The 21,742-nt window shown below is 36.7% G+C and overlaps 1 protein-coding gene and 1 long non-coding RNA gene across 6 annotated transcripts in view; one reads left to right on the forward strand and one right to left on the reverse strand.

Annotated features, from left to right (window-relative positions):
- DNM3 (dynamin 3) overlaps positions 1 to 21,742 on the reverse strand; it is a 708,993-nt gene that overhangs the window by 65,400 nt on the left and 621,851 nt on the right. The window lies entirely within an intron of this gene.
- LOC138144228 (uncharacterized) overlaps positions 16,644 to 21,742 on the forward strand; it is an 80,884-nt gene continuing 75,785 nt past the window's right edge. For 2 of the 3 annotated variants that reach the window (XR_011163890.1, XR_011163891.1), the window contains exon 1: positions 16,644 to 16,949. This is a non-coding gene — a long non-coding RNA (uncharacterized lncRNA). The remainder of the gene's footprint in view (positions 16,950 to 21,742) is intronic. The other variant, XR_011163892.1, reaches the window with a different exon arrangement.

Consider the following 21,742-nt stretch of genomic DNA (forward strand, 5'->3'; position numbering starts at 1 on the left):
TTGCTTTAAATAATCAAGTTCATGAGTATGATATGGCAGAGGGAGCCTATGACTAAACAGCAATTCACCTGGAAAAAAAATCTAGGATTGTTAGTAGACTGCAAGTTCAATATCAGTTCACAGTCCAAAGAAAAGTATTGGGCAACAGTAAGGCAGACTTACTAGGTCTAGAGGATACATCATTCCACTGTACGTGCACTGGGAAGATCCTATGAAAAGAAATGTTCAATTCTGGGGATTAAATTTAGTAATGGCACTGATAAGCTAGAGAGTATTGAGAGAGGGGCCACCAGGAAAGTGAAGGGTCTTCATGACTTGTTAGAGCCTGAGACTTATGGGGATATAGAAGCCATCGTGTTGTGAAGGTTGATCACATAGAAGAGAGGGTAGACTTTATTGTGCTTGAACTCACATGGTAATACTGGGAACAATGGGAGGAAGCAATAAAGAGCCAAAATTAAGATAATGTAAATAAAAAAACTTCCTAGCAATGATCAGTATCTCAGTGTAGAAAAGAGCTGCCTTAGCAAGCAGTGGACTCCCTCCCTCATTAGAGGTCTTCCAGAAAAGGCTGGATGGCCACTTTTCAGGTTCATCACGGACAGAAATTCTGGACAGGTATGGGTGAGACTCAGCAACTCTGAGATCCCCTCCAACTCTTCAGATTCTGGGACTCAAGATGAGTTTTGCTAATACAAAAATGCTAAGATATTCCCTCTGGGGAACCATAAGAAAGAAAACAAATTCAAATTCTGCAAGCAGTTATGATGGACCTACTATTTGGCAGACACTGTACTAGATGCTGAGGACATAAGGACAGAAAGGAAAACAGTCCCATTCTCAAAGATTTTACATTCTCCCAGCAATATGTCAATCAATCAATTAACAAGAATTTATGGGGACTTACTATAGGCCAGGCACTGCACAAGACTTATGTTTTGTGTGTCTGGTATCAACATTTAATGTGATAGTCTAGGGAATACAAAGAAAAACAAAAATAGGCCTTGCCCTCAAGGAACTTACATTCTAATGTAATTGTAATATGATCTACTATGTTTGTACAAGATTGTTAGTAAACATTAAGTGGAAGGGGGATTAACAGATGCCTTCAGTTGATGGGATCTTAGTTGAGTCTTGAAGAAAGCCAGAGAAGTCAGGAGGAGGAAGGGGAGGGAAAGCATTCCCAAAGTAGGTGACAGCCAGTGCTCAGAGGTATAGAGATGGCCAATGCATGGAGGAGAGTAAAGTGTAAGGAGACTAAAAAGGTAGGAGCCAGGCTCTGAAGAGCTTTAGAGGCCAGATGAAGGGTTTAAATTGTTTTTGGAGGCAAGAGGGAGTCAATGGAGCCCACTGAGCAGGGGTGATGTGGTCAGACCTGAACTTGAGAAAAATCACCTTGGCAGCTTGAGGATGGTTTAAATGGGGAGGGTTAGGAAAATACATTTGCAGACTGTTGCAGTGGTCCAGGTGAGAGGTGATAAAGGTCTCACTGAGGGCTGTTCCTGCATAACACAGAGGAAATGATGTGAAGGTAGAAGAGACATGATTTAGGGTGAGTGAGAGCAAGGGGTCAAAATGATACCACTGGTGCCCTCAATAGTAATAGGGAAGTTGGGAAGAGGAAAAGAAGTTGGGGGAAAGATAATGAGTTTGAGACATGTGGAGGTTGAGTTGCCTTTAGGACATCCCATTCAAGATGTCCAAAAGACAGCTGGTGACATGGGATTGTAGCTCACAAGAGACACTAGGAATGGACCTATAGATCTAGGAATTCTCTTTATAGAGATGACAACAAGTAAACACAGTATGTCTAAATTGCAAAGGAGGGCTGGAAGTGTTTGACAACAAAGGGGAGATCAGGAAGGGCCTCACAGAGGGGGAAAGATTTAAGTGGAGGCTTGAATAAAGTCAGGGATTCCAAGAGGCCAAAGTGAGGAGGGGAGAATATTGCAGACATGAGAACTACAGTCTGTGCGCGCATAGAGGTAGATGCAGAATGCTGTCTAAGGGGACTAAAGAAGTACATTTCAGGTCAACCATTAATGCTCATTTCATCATTTCAGTTTCTAACCTATTCAAAGTGGTTTTTTAAAAATCCACTCTGCAACAGAGTTTGTTTTGGGTAAAGTTACTAATTTTGCAACAACTGTTCCTCAGTTGCTCTACTTTGTGATGGGTTTCATTAAGTTGCCATTTTTATTGAAACAGAGCATCTTGTATCACTTAGGGTTTATTGAAACACTGTGTGTATGCGGTTGGTTTATAGTTACTATAGGAGAGCCATGCTTCTGCTTTCAAATCAAAGTTGAAAGATGTGAAACCAACATAATGGCCTTACAATTTGTAGCTGCAGGGCTGGGCGCACTGCATACTATTTTTGCACTCTACCAAATGTCACAAGAAAGGCAAATACAGCTACAGGGTGGATGGGATTGTGGATGAGTAGAGTGACTTCTTTGGTAAATCACAAGTGTATGTTAGTTTCTTTGTTTCATTCTATTTCCCTCTTCTGATTTATGGTGGTAAGAATGGAAGAAGTAAAATGTCAGTTGCCGCTTGAGGCCAATGACCCACTTTGGCTGAGCTTAGGTAGCTCTGAGCTTTTCATGGATATTGGGTCAACTTTATAGTAGGAGTCTTGCAGGACAAATTGCTTTGGATGTCAGGGAAAGTAGCTTGGTTAAACTGGGGAAGATTCAAAAGACCCACTCTAATAAAGATGCTTGTGGGTTATCATCACATAATGGAAATACTCAGGACAAGAAAGATGTGGGTCTACAGGTCATGATTAATGAGAATTAGGTGGTCTCAGTGGGGTTATAACTTTTCTAAAACATACTAAAAAGAGTAATTACTGAAAGGGGACGTTAGAATTTAGATTTCATTAAATTCAATTACCTTATTTTACATATAAAGAAAGGTCCAGAGAATTGAATTTACTTACTAGAAGGCATACAGGTGAGTCAGTGGCAGAACTGGGATTTGAATCCAGCTTTTCTGACTCCAGATCCAATATTCTTTTGATGCTCTCTTCATACTCTCAAGAGTGGGAAAAGAGTAAGTTTTTTAAATGAAAATCAATCTCAGCAAGTATCCTTTCTGCTTGGTAAGTATATCAACCGTGAAGCAGCAATGAAAGAAAGTACTAAGTCCTATAGTCCTGTGTTCCTAGAAATGGTAGATTCAATCTTGCTTTTATTGTTACTTAAATTCACTTAACAGAGAAAAGAAAAAGTAAAAGAGAAAAGGAGGGTGTAAGCATAGTTTATGGCAGTAGACAGAATATTGGACTTTGTGTTAGGAAAATCTACATTCAGATCCTGTGTCTGATACTAGCTGTGTGATTATGAACAAGTTACTTAGCATCTGATGCTCAGTTTCTATATCTGTAAAATGTAGAGTTTAATCAAAAGGGATGAAATCATTTCTGGGGTGAAATAAGGGAAACCTTGAAAGCCTGGCATAATCTTACATATACCCCAGATTTTGGGAAAGCAGACTTTTGAAGGCATCAGAAGAAAGCTAAATAGCAAATAACACACAAAAACTAGATAGTATTTTCCATGGACTAAATTTTAAGGGGGAAGTTGTCCCCAAGGGGAGGGGAAATTCTCAAGAATGAAATTGACAAAAGAAAACCTCTCCAGTGAGGAAAAATATCTATCTATCTACCAATCAAAATAGATATATACAGAGGACAGGTAATAGAGGATAAAATCAAAAGTGTAGCACAGTCTTGTAAAAAAAAGTGTCAAGAATGCTAAAAATCAAAATAAACTGATGAACAACAAGGACAATGAAGAGAGGTTTTTTTTTTAAGCTATATTGGGGGAAAGAAGTTAAAAATGATTACTGTGTTACTAATGCTTAGGGTGGATGAAATGCTGATAACTGACAACAGAAAAAAGGAAATCAGTTTAATCCATGATAAAACATCCCTGTCAATTCTACAGTAGCTCAACCGAAAGAAAAACCAGCAGTATGGAACTTTGTCAGGGGTTTTAAGAAATTCTGAATAATAATAGCTAGCATTTACATGGGACTTTAAGGTTTACAAAGCACATTGTACTTGGTACCTCATTTGAGCCTCACAACAACCTTGAGGTGTGTGCTATTGTTGCTCCTATTTTTAGAGGATGAAACTGAGTTGACAAAACTGACTTTGTGAGTACAAAATGTGAGAGTGGGAAAAAATAAAGTTAGGCATCAGTTTCTCTAGAAAAAAAATATAGGGGCTTGAATGGACATTAGTAATTATTGTGACATAACCAACAAAAGGCTAATGCAACCTTGATTTGTATTCAGAGACACTGATTGCAGAAATTAGGAAATGATAGACCCACTGTACTCTTCCCTATTCACACTACATAATGCTGGGTTCAGTTCTGAGTACCAGCTTTGAAAAATAACCAATAAGCAGAAAAATGCTCAGACGAAGGCAGCCAGGTTTAGAAAGGCCTTGAAAACCATGTCATATAAAGAGTATTTGAAGAATGGGGAATATTTAGCTTGGAGAATGAAGACTTGTTGGGGTTGTGGGAGGGAAAAGATAATTGTTTGTCTTAAAATATCTTAAAGTTTGTTATATGAAAGAGGGAGTAGACTTGTTTTCTTTGGCCCCTAAGAGCAACCAGGAGGAAAGGGTAGAAATTGCAAAACAAAACAAAACTCAAAAAACAAATACAACAAAAATCATATTTATTCTTAATGTAGGGAAAACTTCCTATTAATTAGGCGTGTCCAAAAGTCGAATGATGAGATGCCCTTTATTAGAGGTCTTCAAGTGGAAAATGAATGACCACGTATGGGATTTGTTATAATAGGAATTCCTTTTTGGTTATAGGTTGGACTAGATGGTTACCTAGATCCTTTGTAAGAAACTCTAAAATTCTGTAATATGTGACTGTTGTCAGTCTCAAAGAAGTATGAAAGTATGACACAGGAGACAGATGTCAGCCACTGCTAGTATAATTATTATAAGGGGAAGAATAGAAGGATGGGGGAAAATCCTTTGATTTTAAGAAGGAGCCTTTTAAGAAGTAGCCTTAAACATGGCTAAAATTTAATTGTGGATTTAGGTTTGGAGAGGTCGAAGATGAGACTTTTATCAAGTTGCCTCTTACTTCATTAGCAATCTATAGGAACTACAAAAAATTATATGGTATTAATGAATATTATTTGCTTCTAGAAAGATCAATATACACAGAGACTAAGTATATCTACTGTCAAAAGTAAAGTATTACAAAGTTCCCTTATGGGGATTGTAAGAATGCAGTACCACCCCATCTCAGAATTGGTACAACCCACTGGAAGAAAAGTCTTTTTTTTTTTTTTTTTTTTTGCTTTTTGGAGGGCAATTGGGGTTAAGTAACTCGCCCAAGGTTACACGGCTAGTTTTTTTGTGTGGATGTTAAGTGTCTGAGGCCGGAACCGAATTTGGGTCCTCCTGACTCTGGGGCCAGCATTTTACTCACTGCGAAAAAAATTCTTTATATAAAGTTTCAAAGAAATTCATAAGGGGGAAATTATATTATTTTTTTCTCTCTTTTAAAATTTAATTTAGTATTTTATTTTCCCCCAGTTACATGTAAAACAATTTTTAACATTCGTTTTTAAAACTTTGAGTTCCAAATAAAGTTTTAAAAAAGTATGCTTCAATCTGTATTCGGATGCCATCAGTTTTTTTTTTTCCCCTGGGGATGGATAGCATTTTTCATCCTAAGTCCTTCAGAGTTGTCTTGGTTCATTGTATTGCTGAGAATATCTAACTCATTCACACTGATCATCTTACAATATTGCTGTTATTTTGTACACAGTACATTTCATTTTGCTTCAGCTCATGTAAGTTTTTCCAAGTTTGGGAAATTATTATTAAGGAAATATTACAGACTTCTTTTAGATAACAAGGTCTCCTTATTAAGTATTTAATATTTTAAGTATAATTCAATTTGCAGAAATCTAAATTACTTGCAATTTTTCACTGAACTCATGAGAAAGTAATGAATTACTTTATTAAACCTAGGACTGAGAATATGGAGTTATTATTTCTGTAGAATTTAAGAGCTATTTTATAGTTTTTAATCTCTATGGTAGGAAAATATTGACCCTCAGGGACATCCTTAAGTGATTTGTGAATTAATATGTACATAATCCAAGGTCATTAAAAAGAGTTATGCCTAGAAATTAACATAGAAAGAAGTAGATAAAGAATTCATAGTATTCATTTAATGACATGCAGCTGTATGTCCAGCCCATTGTATTTGCACCGATATTATAAATGGACCAAGACTGGACTCCACAAGGATTACATCTGGGAAATTTAGTGTTATCAGCATATTCCCTGACATGAAGGCCCACCCTTTCAATAGCAATATTCTATAGGAATCATGGAACAGCATAGTATCTGTGAGTGACATACATAAGAGCAAGGAAGAGATGTATGAAGGGTCTAAGTAGGCTATGCTATATTACCAATGATTACTTAGGAAAGTACAGAAATAAATTAATGATGAAAGATAAGCTAGAGCTCATATCATAAAGATAATTAAACAAATCACTGATAGTCCTAAATTGTTAAATAAGTAACTTTCTTAGAAGGGTTTAAAAAGTTTGAGATTTTACACAATCATTTTTTCCTTGTGAAATCTCCTGTTTATACTTCTGCAAAGCTATGTAACTTTCAATGTGTGAGAATATCTTCTTTACATGAAAATTGTAAACTCCTTGATGACAGGGGCAATATGTTAACACTATTTTGTATTCTTCCACAGTGTACAAGCATTTTGTACATACTACAAAAGAAAGAAAGAATGAATCATTCAATTAACAAGCACTTTTCTGGTATTTACTAGGGGCTAGGCATTGTGATTATGTTGGAAATATAAAGACAAATATGAAACAGTCTCTGTCTCTGTATTCAATGAGTATTTAATAAATAAATATTTAATTTAGGATGAACTTAAAGTAAATTTGGGTTTTCCCTCTAATTTTAATACAGTATTTCATATATATATATATGTATTTGTTAACATTTATTCATTCAGAGATTTACTGAAAATCTACCATATATATAAAGCACCTAAGATCATAGAAATTGCCATATTGGGATTGAACTTTGGTCCATATAATACAAAGTTTTCTCCTCTCCATGGGTACCAATAGACAGCATGACTGTCCTCCATGATATAACCTCAAAAGGTTTGGGAGGCATGTAGCTCAAACAAATGCACTGAGTTTTAATAGACCATTATAGAAATGTCACTATGGACTGATTTTAGCCTTTATTAAAATAATTTATATTTTCAGCTTGCCTCCACTTCTTGGGGGATAATGAATTCTATTACTATTTGATGTTTAAGCAGTACCTCCTCTTAACTGTTTGAAAATTAATGTCTAGAATGGTGCTTGGCACAGAGGAAGCATTCAGTAAATACTTGATGATTATTAATTGATTGATCTTATTCTCGCCAACAAGTAAGATTTGTTGATGGAGTAGAAATGATGAGAATAAATGATGAGAATCTTAGTAGGGCAAGTGACCATTTTAAAATTTGTGATGAAGGGTACAGGAAAATTGTTGAACTCTCTAGATTTTGAGAAAATAGATTTCAGAGAAAATATAAGTGAGATTCCAGGGACAAAAATCAAATAGAAGGAATCACTCCACGATGGATGGAGGAATTATATTAATAAGAAACATTACAAAAAGAAATAACTACATTGAGGAAGAAAAAGAGTAGATTTATAAAGAATCTAATCCATGAGAATACATAAGGAATGTATAAACTTTCAAAAGACATGTGGAGAAATAGAATGAAGAACAGGCAGTAGGATGAATACAGAAAAATGGCACCATCTCATATGAATAACATTAAGAGTATTAAAGCTCAGAATGAGCTGGTGATGGAGAGGAAAGGGAAGGACAACATTTATTAAATATTAAATAATAATAAGGAGACAACAAAAGTGGCTTGTTTGTTTTAACCATATTGGGGGAAAACAGGAGGATCAGCAAAGGGATAAGATTGCTGCTTAGGATGGATGTAATTATGATAATAGGTGATAGGAAGAAATCCAAACAAATTGACTCTTACTTTAATACCACATTCTCAGCCAAGGACAATGAGTTTTGGTTTGGAAAGAAGAGAAGAATAATGGCTGAAAGGGATACCCAGAATAAAGAGGGAGATAGAGAACAGTTAGCGGCCCAAGATAAATTATATTCCATGATATGCTGGGATTATTGATGAAGGCAATGGCTGAGCTACTGTTAGTGATCTTTGAAAGGTTATGGAAAAGAAGAGATACTACAAGCATAGGAAAATGCAAGTGTTAACCTGATTGTCACAGAAGAGAAGTCAATGATGCCTTAAAAATTTTTAATTTTAGTAGAGACTTCAACCTCTGGCAAAATTATCAAATTGACTAAAGATATATTTAGTGACCATCTAGAAAAACATGTGATTAGAAAGAGCTCACATGGCTTCATAAAAAATAAGCAATAGTTGAGTAGCCTAATTTCCTTTTTGGGCAGGTTTACTAGACTTGACAGTTGAAGGAATTGCTATAGATATAAATTTGATTTTAGGAAAGCATTTGGCAAAGTTTCTCCTGCTATTCTTGTAAAAAGGTGGAGAGATATACTATACATACATATATATATATATATATATATATATATATATATAGTATCTGTGTATATATGTACACACAGATTTGCTATATATCTATAATATAAATCTATATAGAGAGACTATAATAGTACAGCTAGGTGGATTTGGAATTGGTTGAATGGCCAGACTCAATACCTCGATGTCAACATGGAAGGAAGTAATATATGCAAAATATATTGTAATATATTTTGTGTTATGTATGTTACACATACATGTTGTACAAGTGATAACTCCCCTAGTGTATTTAAGCGTATTAGAGATAATCAATATAAAGAACCTGGAGGACACAGTGGGTCTGAGGACGTGAATAGGAAAACTAGGAACTAGGAAGTCTAGTCGAGTAGCCAAAGCATCTGTGCTTTGCCCTGTGTTAGCTAACATTTTTATTAATGGTTTGCATAAAGCCACAGATGATGTTCCTAACAAATCTGCATAAATACAAAGTTAGGAGGGATAATTAATGTGTTGGAAAATAGAATCAGAATCCAAAAAGATCTCAACAGGATAGAATATTGGACTGAACTTAATAAACTGACATTTAATAAGCATAAACGTAATGGGTTTCTCCTCACTAGAGGTCTGCAAGGAACAGTTGAGTGATCCTGTGTTGGATATATTGTAGATTGGGATTTTATTCATGTATGGGTTGGTCTAGAAAGCCTCTGAGGTCTTTTTTTAACTCAGACTTTGTGATTCTGTGATTTATGCATTAAGGCATCACTTTATCTCCATTTGTAGTTTTCTGTCAATTCTACGTAACTCAAAAGAAAATATGGTATGAAATTTTGTCAGAGGTCTTAAGAAATTCTAATTAATAACAACTAGCATTTACATAGGACTTTAAGGCTTTCAAATCATTCTGTAACTTATTTGATCCTCACAATAACTTTCAGGTAGATTTTTTTTTTGTTCCTGTTTTACAGAGAAGGAAAATGAAGTGAAGAAAGGTTAAGTGAGGGGGCAGTGCCAAGATGGTAGCATAGAAGCAGGAAAATTCCATATGCTCCCCCCATAACCACCTCAAATACCTATAAAAATGACTCTAAACAAACTTTAGGTCTACAGAAAGGTTAAGTGATATATCCAAGATCTAATGGATATATTTCACTAACCTTCCCTTTTCTTTTCCTTCTTCCTGACATTAAGTTGTCAAAAAATGTTCATCTTTTCAAGATACTAGCCTTTTCCAGTGATTCACATGCCTCATTCTCTGTATCCAGAAACTATCACTAAATCAACCAACCATCAAGAAACATTAACAAAGTGCCTACTGTGCATAAGGCAATGTGCTAGGTGCTGGATATTCAAAGACAATAAAGGAAGCAATGCTCCAGAATTTTAAAAAAGAGAAAACATACAAATAAATACAAAGTAGTTAAAGGGAAGGCATTTTGAGGAGAAGAGCATTAGTGCTAAGTGGATCAAGAAAGGTTTCAATCATGGAGAGGGTGGTACTTATTGAAAGGAGGCTGAGGTGAAGGGAGAGCACATGGCAAGCCCAGGGGACCCTCAGTCCAGATGCACAGAGATGAGAGATGGGGGGTCCTGTGTGAGGAATAGAGAAAGCCAGTTTGGCTGTACCTCTGAGTTTAGGAGGGAGAATCATATCCAATGAGCCTGAAGAAATACGTTGGGGGCAGTTATTAAGGACATAGCATTGTCTCAAATCTCTTTTCAGGTAGCTCTCACTTGAGGAATGACTATTACCCTGGGAATGGACATCATCCCTACTGTTTGAACCCCTCTCTATATTCTATTCCCAGGAGCCTCAGGAAGAACAATAATACATCCCACCACTAGAAAACTACTTGAGCAAACTTTTAAGGATGACCATAGAGATCTCCATTAGCTAAAAAGTTTTATGATTACCAGCATCTTGCTAGATATTCAGGTATTATGTTCCTTAAAAAAGTCATGTCTGAATAAGACTATTGGATTTGGGGGTTCTTTGTTTTGGGGGGGTTGGAGGTTTTTTGTTTTGTTTTTGCAAATCTAGTCATTTTCTCATTGATTAACATAATAATTTCATTGGTATTTATCTTTGTCTTTGAAGTAGTGACAATTAATAATAGCTCCTAATACTTGGGTTTTAACTTTCTCATGGACCCACTCTATTTTCCCTATTAACTTCCTCACAGACCTACTCTGTCCTCTAGGTTCTTTATGCCAATGATCTCTAAAACACTTAAATACACTAGGGGAGTTATCACTTGAACAACATGTGTGTGTTTAATGTACATAATACAAAATATATTATGATATATGTATATATTTTATAAATGTCCTTTTTTATCCCTCAATACATCTTTTATAAATATGAATTTTCTGTATTCCTGATATTCTTGAAGCAGGACATATTTGTATTGGTTAAAAAAAAATCAAAATCAACATAGAAATGTGGGTTAATGTCATAACTGGCCAAAGTTCATCCTGGTATTAGACCAATTTTGATTTGTTTTATAGATCTCCTCCACCACAAACCCTTCATCCTAGTCATGATGAATTCAGCTGTACATTGCTCTCTAGAATGTTTTAACTGAGCATAGATAATTCTAATGACTTCCCTCTCTTAATTATTTCCTACTTATTTACACATAGTTGATTTGTATATATTTGCTTCTTGTCTCCCCCATTAGACTGTGAGTTTTGGAGGGGTAAGGGCTGTCTTTTGACCCTTTTTACATCATCAATGCTTAGCACAGTCCCTTGCACATAGTAGGCAGTTAATAAATGTTAATTGACTGACTAGATAGCCTGGGCAATTTAAGTGGATAGAATGCTGGACTGGGAATGAGGAAGACTTGAGTTGAAATTCCTCCTTAGCCCTTCATTAGCACTAATGCTCTTCTCCTCAAAATGCCTTCCCTTTAACTACTTTGTATTTATTTGTATGTTTTCTCTTTTTTAAAATTCTGAAGCATTGCTTCCTTTATTGTCTTTGAATATCCAGCACCTAGCACATTGCCTTGTGCACAGTAGGCACTTTGTTAATGTTTCTTGATGGTTGGTTGATTTAGTGATAGTTTCTGGATACAGAGAATGAGGCATGTGAATCACTGGAAAAGGCTAGTATCTTGAAAAGATGAACATTTTTTGACAACTTAATGTCAGGAAGAAGGAAAAGAAAAGGGAAGGTTAGTGAAAAAAGCTAACTAATTGTGTACCTATGTACAGGAGCCAGCAATTAAACTGAATTAAGGGACATGGCAAATGTGGAAAGAGTGAATGTGCATGTTGCAGTGAATGGGGGTGGTAGGTGTTTGAGACTGCTGAGGCTATAAAAATCTCATTTTGAGTAAAGTTAACATTTTAATTCCTATCATTTTCAGGAAGTCATGATCAGCCAGTAAAATACAACCTATTTAGGTGGAGTGGTGAATGCCTATGATCCTTGCTACTGGGAGAGGCCGAGGCTGGTGGGTTAAGCTCAGGAGTTCTGAGCTTGAGTAGGGCTGAATCTGACCGGGGTGTCCACACTAAGCTTGGCACTACCATGGTGAACAGCCAGAAGGCTGCCCAAGGAAAGACAAACCAATCCAGCTTGGGAAAATGGAGCAAGCTTCCATGCTTCAGTATTGGTACTGGGCCCGTGAATGGTCTTATCCAGGTCATACATAATACTTATCCAGGTCATTCAACTAATAAGTGGCAGAGGCAGGAGTCAAGTCCCAGACTTCTGACCCTTACTTAGCTCAGTGTTCTTTCCTTTTGGTGGTTTTGAAAATTATATTGATCAAAAGAGGTATCATTATATTAATCAAAATGGGATTTTGGTTAGAACCAGGTTTTGGGGGATTATTTTCTAAGGAAATTCCATCAATTAAAAAAAATTCCAGCAGGGGGAGTTCTAACATGCTTTAAAAGAGATTTTTAAAAGTTTTTTTTTTCCCCCAAAACAAACAGAAAAACAAACAGAAAGGCAGTGTGCCTTGTTCGCTGCCATGTCAATGAATAAATATGTGACTAAGCTCAATTAAATGTTTAGTCCAAAACCAAGCAATGGTATTGGTAGAGACAGAATGGCCCACATTTTCTCTGCTTCCATGAAGCTCCTCTTTCTGATGTAGTCACACTGGGACTGGATTTGCTGTGTTAGCTGTTACCAGGGAGCAAAAGGCCGATTTAGGGGCAGATCTTGAAATATAAGTAGTGTTTTTTTCTTTCTGATAATGTCATACTGCCTCTAAGTAATTCTCAGAAAAAGACTCAAAAACAATCTTTGAAAATGAAATTTTCAACATGTGGCAAAGGCACTTCTGAACTCTGGAGAATTCAGTTCCATTTACTTTTAGTGGCTGGCTGGCCCCTCTGCCCTTTTTTTTTTTTTTTAAAGGAAATGCTATGTTTGTAAAAGTTAGTGCTAAAAGGGCAGGGATCATATGTCCCCAGGGTCATGTAAAGAGTCTGGAGAAAGAATCAGAGGTTTCTGACTAACAATTAGCATCTCAGTTACAAAAATTCACCAAAGAAAATGGTATTGATTGTACGAATGTAATAGTTACTGATGTTCCTTACAGGTTTTCTATTTTTGTACAATTTTATGAAACTGAGGTGGGTGGGGTGGGGTTTGTATGGAAGAATAGCAAAAGTGAGCCATGTGATAAACTCTCAACCAACTTCCTTGTCCTAGGCCTACGACAAGTTAAGCCTTTTGTTTCATCTCTGAATAGCACATACACATTTTTAGTTGTTTTAATAAAAATGCCTACAAAACCTCTACCAGTTCAGACCCAAAGTCACTAAATAAAGCAAGTCTAGACTACAAAATCGATGAAAACCATATGGGAGCCTTTTAGGCATCTCACTTAACAAAAGCTGCCATCATCCTGGAGCCATATTCCACAAAATATGCTTTCAGAAAAACATTGCTGCAATGACCATGGGAGGCCCTTGAGGAGAAACCTGATGGACTTTGGGAAAGAGAAGCCCAGAACACTTAGAAATAAAAGGTTTTCATTTTTTTATATCTTACACACATACCTTTTCTTAAACATCACCAATGTGATAGAAAAGGTCTGAAATACAGATAGTAAATTTAATAATATAATGTAATCTCTATGTGCTTAGAGTAAATGTAGAGTATAAAGTAAATGTCTGGTTTTCAAAAGAAGCACATTACACTGCACAATTACTTCTTGACTCAACTGCAGAACCTCTGGTCAACAGATCTCAAAGCAATTTTAGATAGGGCCTAACAACAAAGTTCTGTTTTGAATAATGTTGGATATTACATAAAGCCAAAAAGAGACTCATTGTTCTTGTCTGCCAAAAGCAGCTAGAAGGCAGGTGCCTGACTGACATAAGTTACTAAAGGAAAAAAGAATGGGGTCAAGAGTTTTAGAAGATGCTACTGAATTGAGGTACAAAGAAAAAAAGAACTGGGAAAGAGTGGAGTAGAGAGGTGAAATGAGAAATGGCTACAGGAGAATATTCTCACTTTGGAGACAATGGACCAATGATCTCTGTAATCACTTCTTAGTCTCTTCTCAAATCTTTATGTATCATTTTCTTACTATATATTCTTGTGTAGTGGGTGAAGAAGAAACTGACAAAAAATAAAGCAATAGGGACTTTAAAGGTAACAGTAAAAAAAAAAAGATCGAAAAATTTAAATGTTATGGGTATGCATTTGAAAATTCTGGAGATCCATTTGGGCCCTTCTTCTTTCATACACCTACTATGGCTCTAAAGAAAACACTAATGAAATCATTTGTTTTACAGGGCAAGGGACTGTATTTGTTTTCAGAATTTCATTGTGGGAAGGAAAGAACTAGTTGTTCAGGGAAGGTAAAGCCTCTGCATTTAAGAGTATTAGCTCCTGAGGACTGAGGTTAGAGGTTTTGTAAGCAATTAGAATGCTGTGACTGCTGAATAGATATTGATTAAGCAACATTATGAAAGGAAATTATCTTACCTACATAGTAAAAAATAAAATAAAATTGAAGCATCTAGTCACATAACCAAAGTTTGAGGAGGAATGGGGAAATTCTGTTCAAGTATATTATTAATGTAATATCTTTTAAAATGGGTTTCCAATATGACATTATAGTCTTTAATCATTAAGATTTCTTAAATTAGAATGTTATAGTTTGAAAAAGTTATCTAATACCCTCAACATGCCTGAAAAGTATATGTATATAGCCTGATAAACTGAAATGTAGGATCAGTATGTTGGAAGTAGGATGATGAAGGGTAGAAAGCCCCTGGACTATAATCAGAGAGACTTGTTTTCAAATTCTGATTCTAAGACTGACTCTTTGTATGATCTTGGGAGAATCACTTCTCTGTGGGTCTCGGTTTTCTGATCTATAAAACAGGAGGATTAGGCTGAAGGATCTCTAAGAGCCCTTTCCAGTTCCAAATTATGCTTCTGGGATTTTTAGGGTTTGAGGAGGCAATAGAAAATGATTGTATTGCAGTGATTGCTCCAGTCAACACATATATTTATGGCTTTTCCATATTTTCTACCTCACAAAGCAATCAGTAATGTAGAATTTTTCTCTAAAAAAAGTTTCTATATTTCAACTTATTTCATATTTCCCATCACTAGTAAAAAGCAAAACTTTCCTTTGGTCATCATAAATAGTCATGGTAATTTTTCTTCAATTTTTACATTTTTTCCCATTTACTTACGTAAAGATATGAATACTGTTAGGTGTGTGGAGATTCAAATGCCACAGTGCCTTGATTTTAAACTTTGAGAAAAAGATCAGTCACTTCAAAATTGATCTTAAGAATAATTTTAACATGGATCGATAAAATTGTATACAGTGTAGAATGTGGCTTTAAGGATACTAATACTCATCATAGAGACATTGTGAAGAAAGTGCTCTGAAAACCTTAGATACTATAGAAATCTGAGATGATAACCAAATGTTCTCATAATTTGAATAAAGCTTCTCTTAGAATCATAGAGATAGAAAAATACCTGGAAATGTCCTCACCATCCTCCTCATACATATTGGTTGTGAGTCCTGGACCAGTCACTTTTCTCATTGCCTCCGGGCAATGCTCTAAGATTCTTAAATTAGGGAGAAATAGGTTTCCTTAGTGGAAAGAGGGAACTTTCTCCTCCAGTGAAATTATAGATCCTAAGAGGTTGGGGGAAGGGTGCTGTTTGGAAAGGTGGCTATAAAGTTAGTGATCTGTAAATCCTAAAGCACTCAAAACCTCTGAGTTGTTGATTTTCTGGTCTGTAGTATCCAGTTATCTTGTTTATCCTATCTTTCTCTGTCATATATTTGGTCCTTACTGGCCCATTTTCCATCAAAGGACAGGTAAAGAATGGAGTTTTACATTTCTCATTCATTATAAACCCCACTTGGATGTACATTAGAATCATTAGAAAATGTTCTTGGTACTATTTTTCAGTGTCTGAAATAATTTACAAAATGAAAAAATGCTGCAATCTTATAGACTAAAAATTATATCTTGGGGGCAAATCTAGGTCAAAACTTTCCCTGTTTAGATTGAACAGTTGAGGATTTGAGGTACTGACCTTTTTGAGCAGCTGGGATGGGATGTTCTTTCTGCAGTAAATGTGAATAATACAACTCTAATACTTTTTCTTCTCCTTAAACAACACGGGATGTTTACTGATATTTGTGGGAGCAGTTTTTTTAAAAAATGCAGCATTTTTGAGTATTCATTCTTTATAGTTTTTGTGCACCCTGTGGCTGTGATGCCTGAAGAGCAGCCAAAAGGAAAGAACAGGGGTCACACCAAGTTACAGCATTGCCTACACTGGGAAGTTGCCTAAATACCTTGTGGCTTCAGTCTTGCCCTCTACAGAAACTTTTCTAATTCTGGATCATTGAACATGTGACCCTGACCCTCATCCAATTGCTAGTAATTTGGCATCAATATACTGTCAGATCGCTCAAGCTTTACCCATTCCCCTCCCCTGTAAACACTGGCCAGGGCAACAAGTACTCAATTATTTGGGACCACATGGTTCTGTAAGCTAGGTGGATTTTATCTGGCAATCAAAGGGTGTAAATATGTGTTTAGACCCAGACACACCCACAGAGGAAACTTACTATATGTAGACATGAGCAAGCCAAAGGCTTTCGATGTCAACTATTTTAAAGTTCTCCATTTAGACAGCTATAAGATTGTGACAAGCAGACAAAGGTCACCAAGCCCTCAGCTCCTTTTTAAACTCTTTCCTTTTATTGCTGGAGGTAGGCACCTAAAGACATAGGATTTTGAGGGAAGGATCCAGCATTTAAGCTTTCATTTTGAATTTCCTGGTCGTTATTGGTTAAAGCAACTGCGGTAAGCATTATTTACATTTTGCTTCTAATTTTTCATATTAGGCGATAACTCCTAAAGAAGGGAGGCTGTTTCGGCTGCCTATTCCGAGGGCTTGGTACTTGAATGGAACTTAAGGGTTCGAGGGCTACAGTTTAGCATGCCATGAAACTGAAGTTTTGGAAAAACTCATTGAGTAACAGCTAACTCTAACTGGCTGAAACAAGTCTAACTGTAAATTCATTCTTTTGTGGCAGCGAGGGAGAAAAAACTGTGGCAATCAGATTATCGGATGTGCCCACCACAGTACACATTTGCTTACAGTCTAGCCTTTTATTTTTAAGCTGACATCAACTTGTATATAGGAACATTCAGCAGATTCCAGCTGGTGACAATTTGCTGCTGTGGCCACAGGGAAAAAAAATAAATCTTTGACTATGCATATTCTACTGGTCACTGATTCCTGTGCCAGATTTCTGCCTTGGCTGTCTTCCTCTATCAATCAGGTGAGACCCAGGGCAAGGCTAGGAATACTTCACCTCTGGAAAGGCTTTCCCTCTATTTGTGGGAGCCAACAATTCAGAACCTCTAAAGAGAACAATGAAAAGGCTATTTGCTATGTCTTGTTATGGAACACGGAAGCAGTTCTGTTTAGTTAACCCAATGCCAGCTACCTCTGGGCTAACAAGGGCATATTGTTTTTCTTGCAGTTGCCTGTCAACATTTATATGACTTGTGCCTTGATGCATGTGAAATGCAAACTATATAGTTTTGTCATTTCTTATTCCCTCCTTCCCCTTCAACATTTGGTGTCTGGAAAAGCATGTGGAAAGGCCCTTTAAAAACACTGGAGAAACAGTCTATCTCAATGATCTGCCGATACCCCCCAGTTCTGATCACCCCCAAACTTACAGTTCTGTTCTTCCCTCTCATGAGCAGTCTCTCATTCTGAATTGTGGTAGGATGGAGATGTTTATGTAAAGTAGAAAGTTCTTTAGGCCCAAAAAGGAAACCACCAAACTGATTTTACTTTGACTGAAACAAGTTTTGAAACCAAGACCTGAAATAGGAAAGACTATGAAATTAGCCATCTAGTCACCTACGCTGATATATCATATTGGGAATTATAGCCATAAGAGAATCTGAAAATGAAGTTTTTTAGAACATTTAAAGGAGAGGAAACTAAATTGGTCATTCTCTTTAGGGAATAATGTATGACCCATTTTCTATTTATGAATATTTATGATATCAAATTGTATAGGGTCCTAAATTATCATGGTGGCTAATGCTAAACTAGCAACACAGTTATAAGCAGGGCCTCATAAATTCTGTTACACAATAATTAAATATTAGAAACGGAACAAATCAAAGTTGGGTTCCTGATCCTGTTCTTGGCAAATCCACCTGATTGTTTATCTTTAATTATTTTTAGTTTAACTTGGCTAAAAATAAAAAGGTATCCATCTTAACAACTGGAATTCTTTTTTCTCCTTCCTTCCTTCCTTCCTTCCTTCCTTCCTTCCTTCTTTCCTTCCTTCCTTCCTTCCTTCCTTCCTTCCTTCCTTCCTTCCTTCCTTCCTTCCTTCCTTCCTTCCTTCTTTCCTTTCTTTTTCTTTCTTTTAGGGAGAGTGGCTAAGAAAGTAGAAAGGTCTTGGTTGAAACCAGAAGTCATGAGCTGAAAGCATCATTTGTCCAGATGACAACAAACTGTTAAAAGAAGCCATAATAGTGGAGGGCAGCTGAGGAGTAAGAATGACTCCAATATATCTATTGAGGAGGAATCAATACGGTTTAGTAGAAGCAGCTTTGTCCATGTACCCTTAGCCCACAACTGTAAAGTTCAGCAGCTTCATCCTCCATGGTACCAAACTTTGATGTTAGGGATGCAATGGCATGTTCATAAGAATCGAGGGTTTGTCCTTACTCAAAATTTGGGGGACTGGCTGGAAAAAAAAACAACAAAACAAAACAAGGAGACCTTATCCCTAAGTGAAAATAATTACATGTAAACTCTCATTAAAATCCATGGTTAACTTACATAACAGAGACATTTCAAGTCATCAGATGCCACTTGAATTAATACTAAAGCAACTTTTAAATAACATGAAAAACAAACTATGGGTAGAATCAGCTGGAGTTCATTACTGTAGGGAAAGGAATATCAATACATTGTTGCCTCTTCAGAAGTATTTATATCAGATTTCCTCTGGGATTACTTGATTAAAGAATAATTACTGAGTATTTGGGACTGTAGGGAGGCCTCTTTACCAAGGATGCCAAGTGAATTAGCTGAGTGAAGTCATGAAATGGACTTGCTCTCCTCTTCAAATTTGGTAGCTCTAAAACATAACTGTGGGACCAATGGACCATCCTGAGGTGGGCCTGTGGTTCTGTCATATGAACAAATCAGATGCAGGATGTCATTTGGCCATCAGCCTCAATGGTTAGACACCGTAGTGATTAGGCTTCACTCTGTATGGTCACATGTGTGGATAAATTAGAGTGAATTGGACTGGAGGATAAATACTTTGAGACAGCTCAATTTAGCCAAGCTTAGAGAAGCTTCTACGAAGTGATGGCTAGGATCTGTTCAAAGAAGGCAGTTAATTGTTACTATTGTTATTCTAATGAGGACCAAATGGAGATGGGAGTGATGAGGTAAATGAAGAAGGGCTCTCCTTGGATGGAGACCCTCTCCATCACACCCCACCCTTCTATGCAGATTGTTGTAAAATATTTTAGTTCAAGGAAAAGAGAGGAACAGAGTTGAAACTAGTGAATGAATGCCAGAAGCAATTGTTGCCAGGAAAAACACACTCTGACTCAGTTAATTTGTCCTGTTAATGGCAAGGCTGCAATTCCCAATAAACTAATCTTAAGAAGCTGTAACCAAAAATAACTCTCTGAGAATTAAAATTAGTATTTGATGAAGATTCTGATCTTTAAGTAGGAGAACAAGGTCATAATGGGACTCTATGGAGGCAGTTGTATCTGCTTAAGATCATTGCACTGGACAAGTATACAGCTGGATTTCTCCAGCCTGGCTTTATTCTCTTCAGAGAAGAGTAGGGGTTGAGGAAGGAGGGGATAACCCAGATCGCCTGGCAACACAAAATGTTTTACAAATCATAGACGCTGCACAATCAACTTTCTAAGTCAGCACCGGCATTTGTAAGCTTTGTTGGGATAGACTCTCCCCTATTCAGGTGGGATTAATTAAGGCAAGCACACATCATACAACGGTTTTAGCTTCCTTGCAGAAAAAAATCAGTGTATATAAACCAAAACAGCTTGAGAAGCAGAGGAAAAATTGGGCCAAAATTTACTCCCCTCCTCTCTCCTTCCTCTCCTGTACATCAAAATGGAAAGCAAAGGAAAAAGGAAAAAAAATCAGAACACTCATGGTTTCTTTAAAACTACAAGTAGCTTGATTAACTCAGTAAGTTTTGATAAAATTATATATTCTCTTAAAAGGCAAGGTCATAACTTGCTAATGAAGTGGTAGATTGTTCAGAAGAAAAGTAAGCAGAAGCCCACACTGAATCCCCTCCTTCCAAAGGTTTACTTATTGTTTTTGTAACAATATTAAAGGCAGCAGGGAATCTGCAGGACAGTTTGTGCTGTCTTGTCACATTAGGAATTTCTGTTTCAGATAGAAGAAAGGGCTTTCAGTGAGGCAAAGAACTTGAAAAATGAAACTTCTTTCTCAGAAAACTAAATTTGCTGTTGTCCTGGAAATGATGAAGAATAGCGTTTGTGTCTTTTTTATTTTTCTCTTTAAGTAGAAAAAATTGTGGCAAACCCATCAGGGAAAAAGAGAATATATAAATAAATAATACCCAAGCAAAGTTTTAAGAATGTCCCTCAACCTTTTTTTCTTTTTTTTTGAAATCTTAAACCCTTTTCTGGTATGCATTTCCTAGGATTCCTGTGCTGGCTTTTTATTAAAAACAGACGTTATGCGGTCAGAGTACTCCATCTAATGCTAAACTTTTAATGGGTATAGGGATCCTGAAATATTCTTTCAGGTGACTCAGCCCCTCACAGGGCTTTTCATCTCCACTCACTGAACTGGTGAGTTGGAAGCCTCAGCAACAACCATGTACTTTCCCGCTTCAGTTGTATTTCTGTTTTAGGGTAAATTCTCTATTGAGTTTATCTACAACTTACTTAATTTTTTAAAAAATGAATAGTAAATTTATTTTTAAAAAGAGAGGAGAATATCCTCTAGTATATGGGAAAATATTCTTCTGATTCTTTTCTGACAATGATATTTCATTAAAAATCTTTGCTTTGAGCTAGTTTTGTCTTCTGGCTAACTAACCAAACTAAGTGCACTGTTGGGGGAAAACGAAAAATTTATCTACAACCTAAACTAAGGTTACAGTGGATCTATCTTGAGGCCATTCTAGAATTCTCTTTTATGGCAACTTCTGAGTCTTCTATGTGTGTCCAGTGAGGGCCTTATAAACTCATTGACCCCCTGCACCAGCCATTCCTTTCTCTGCCAGCAAGCACAGCCATAAAATGACGGGCTACTGCAGCTTTTTCTGTGAGGTAGGAAATGCCAGGAGTGGCTCCACCCACCTTAACGAGTCAGGTTAGGATTCACAGGATTATGTTCAGACATGCTTTTGGCAAGCCATCTTATCTGCAACCAAGAAGTAAAGCAATCATGCGAGACAGGCAAGACGGGCAAGTTCAATGCCAAGGCCAGGCATGGGGTTGCTATGGTTCCTTCTCAGAGTGACACAGACAGAATCCTGGCCTTCACTGCTGCTGGGCGGGGCTCTTCTCCCACCCTTCTCTGAACCTCC

Source organism: Petaurus breviceps, unplaced genomic scaffold, assembly GCF_028583685.1.
Source record: "Petaurus breviceps papuanus isolate PSGF00001 unplaced genomic scaffold, PetGlider_PUasm1.0 90692, whole genome shotgun sequence".
Classification (NCBI taxonomy): Eukaryota; Metazoa; Chordata; class Mammalia; order Diprotodontia; family Petauridae; genus Petaurus; species Petaurus breviceps.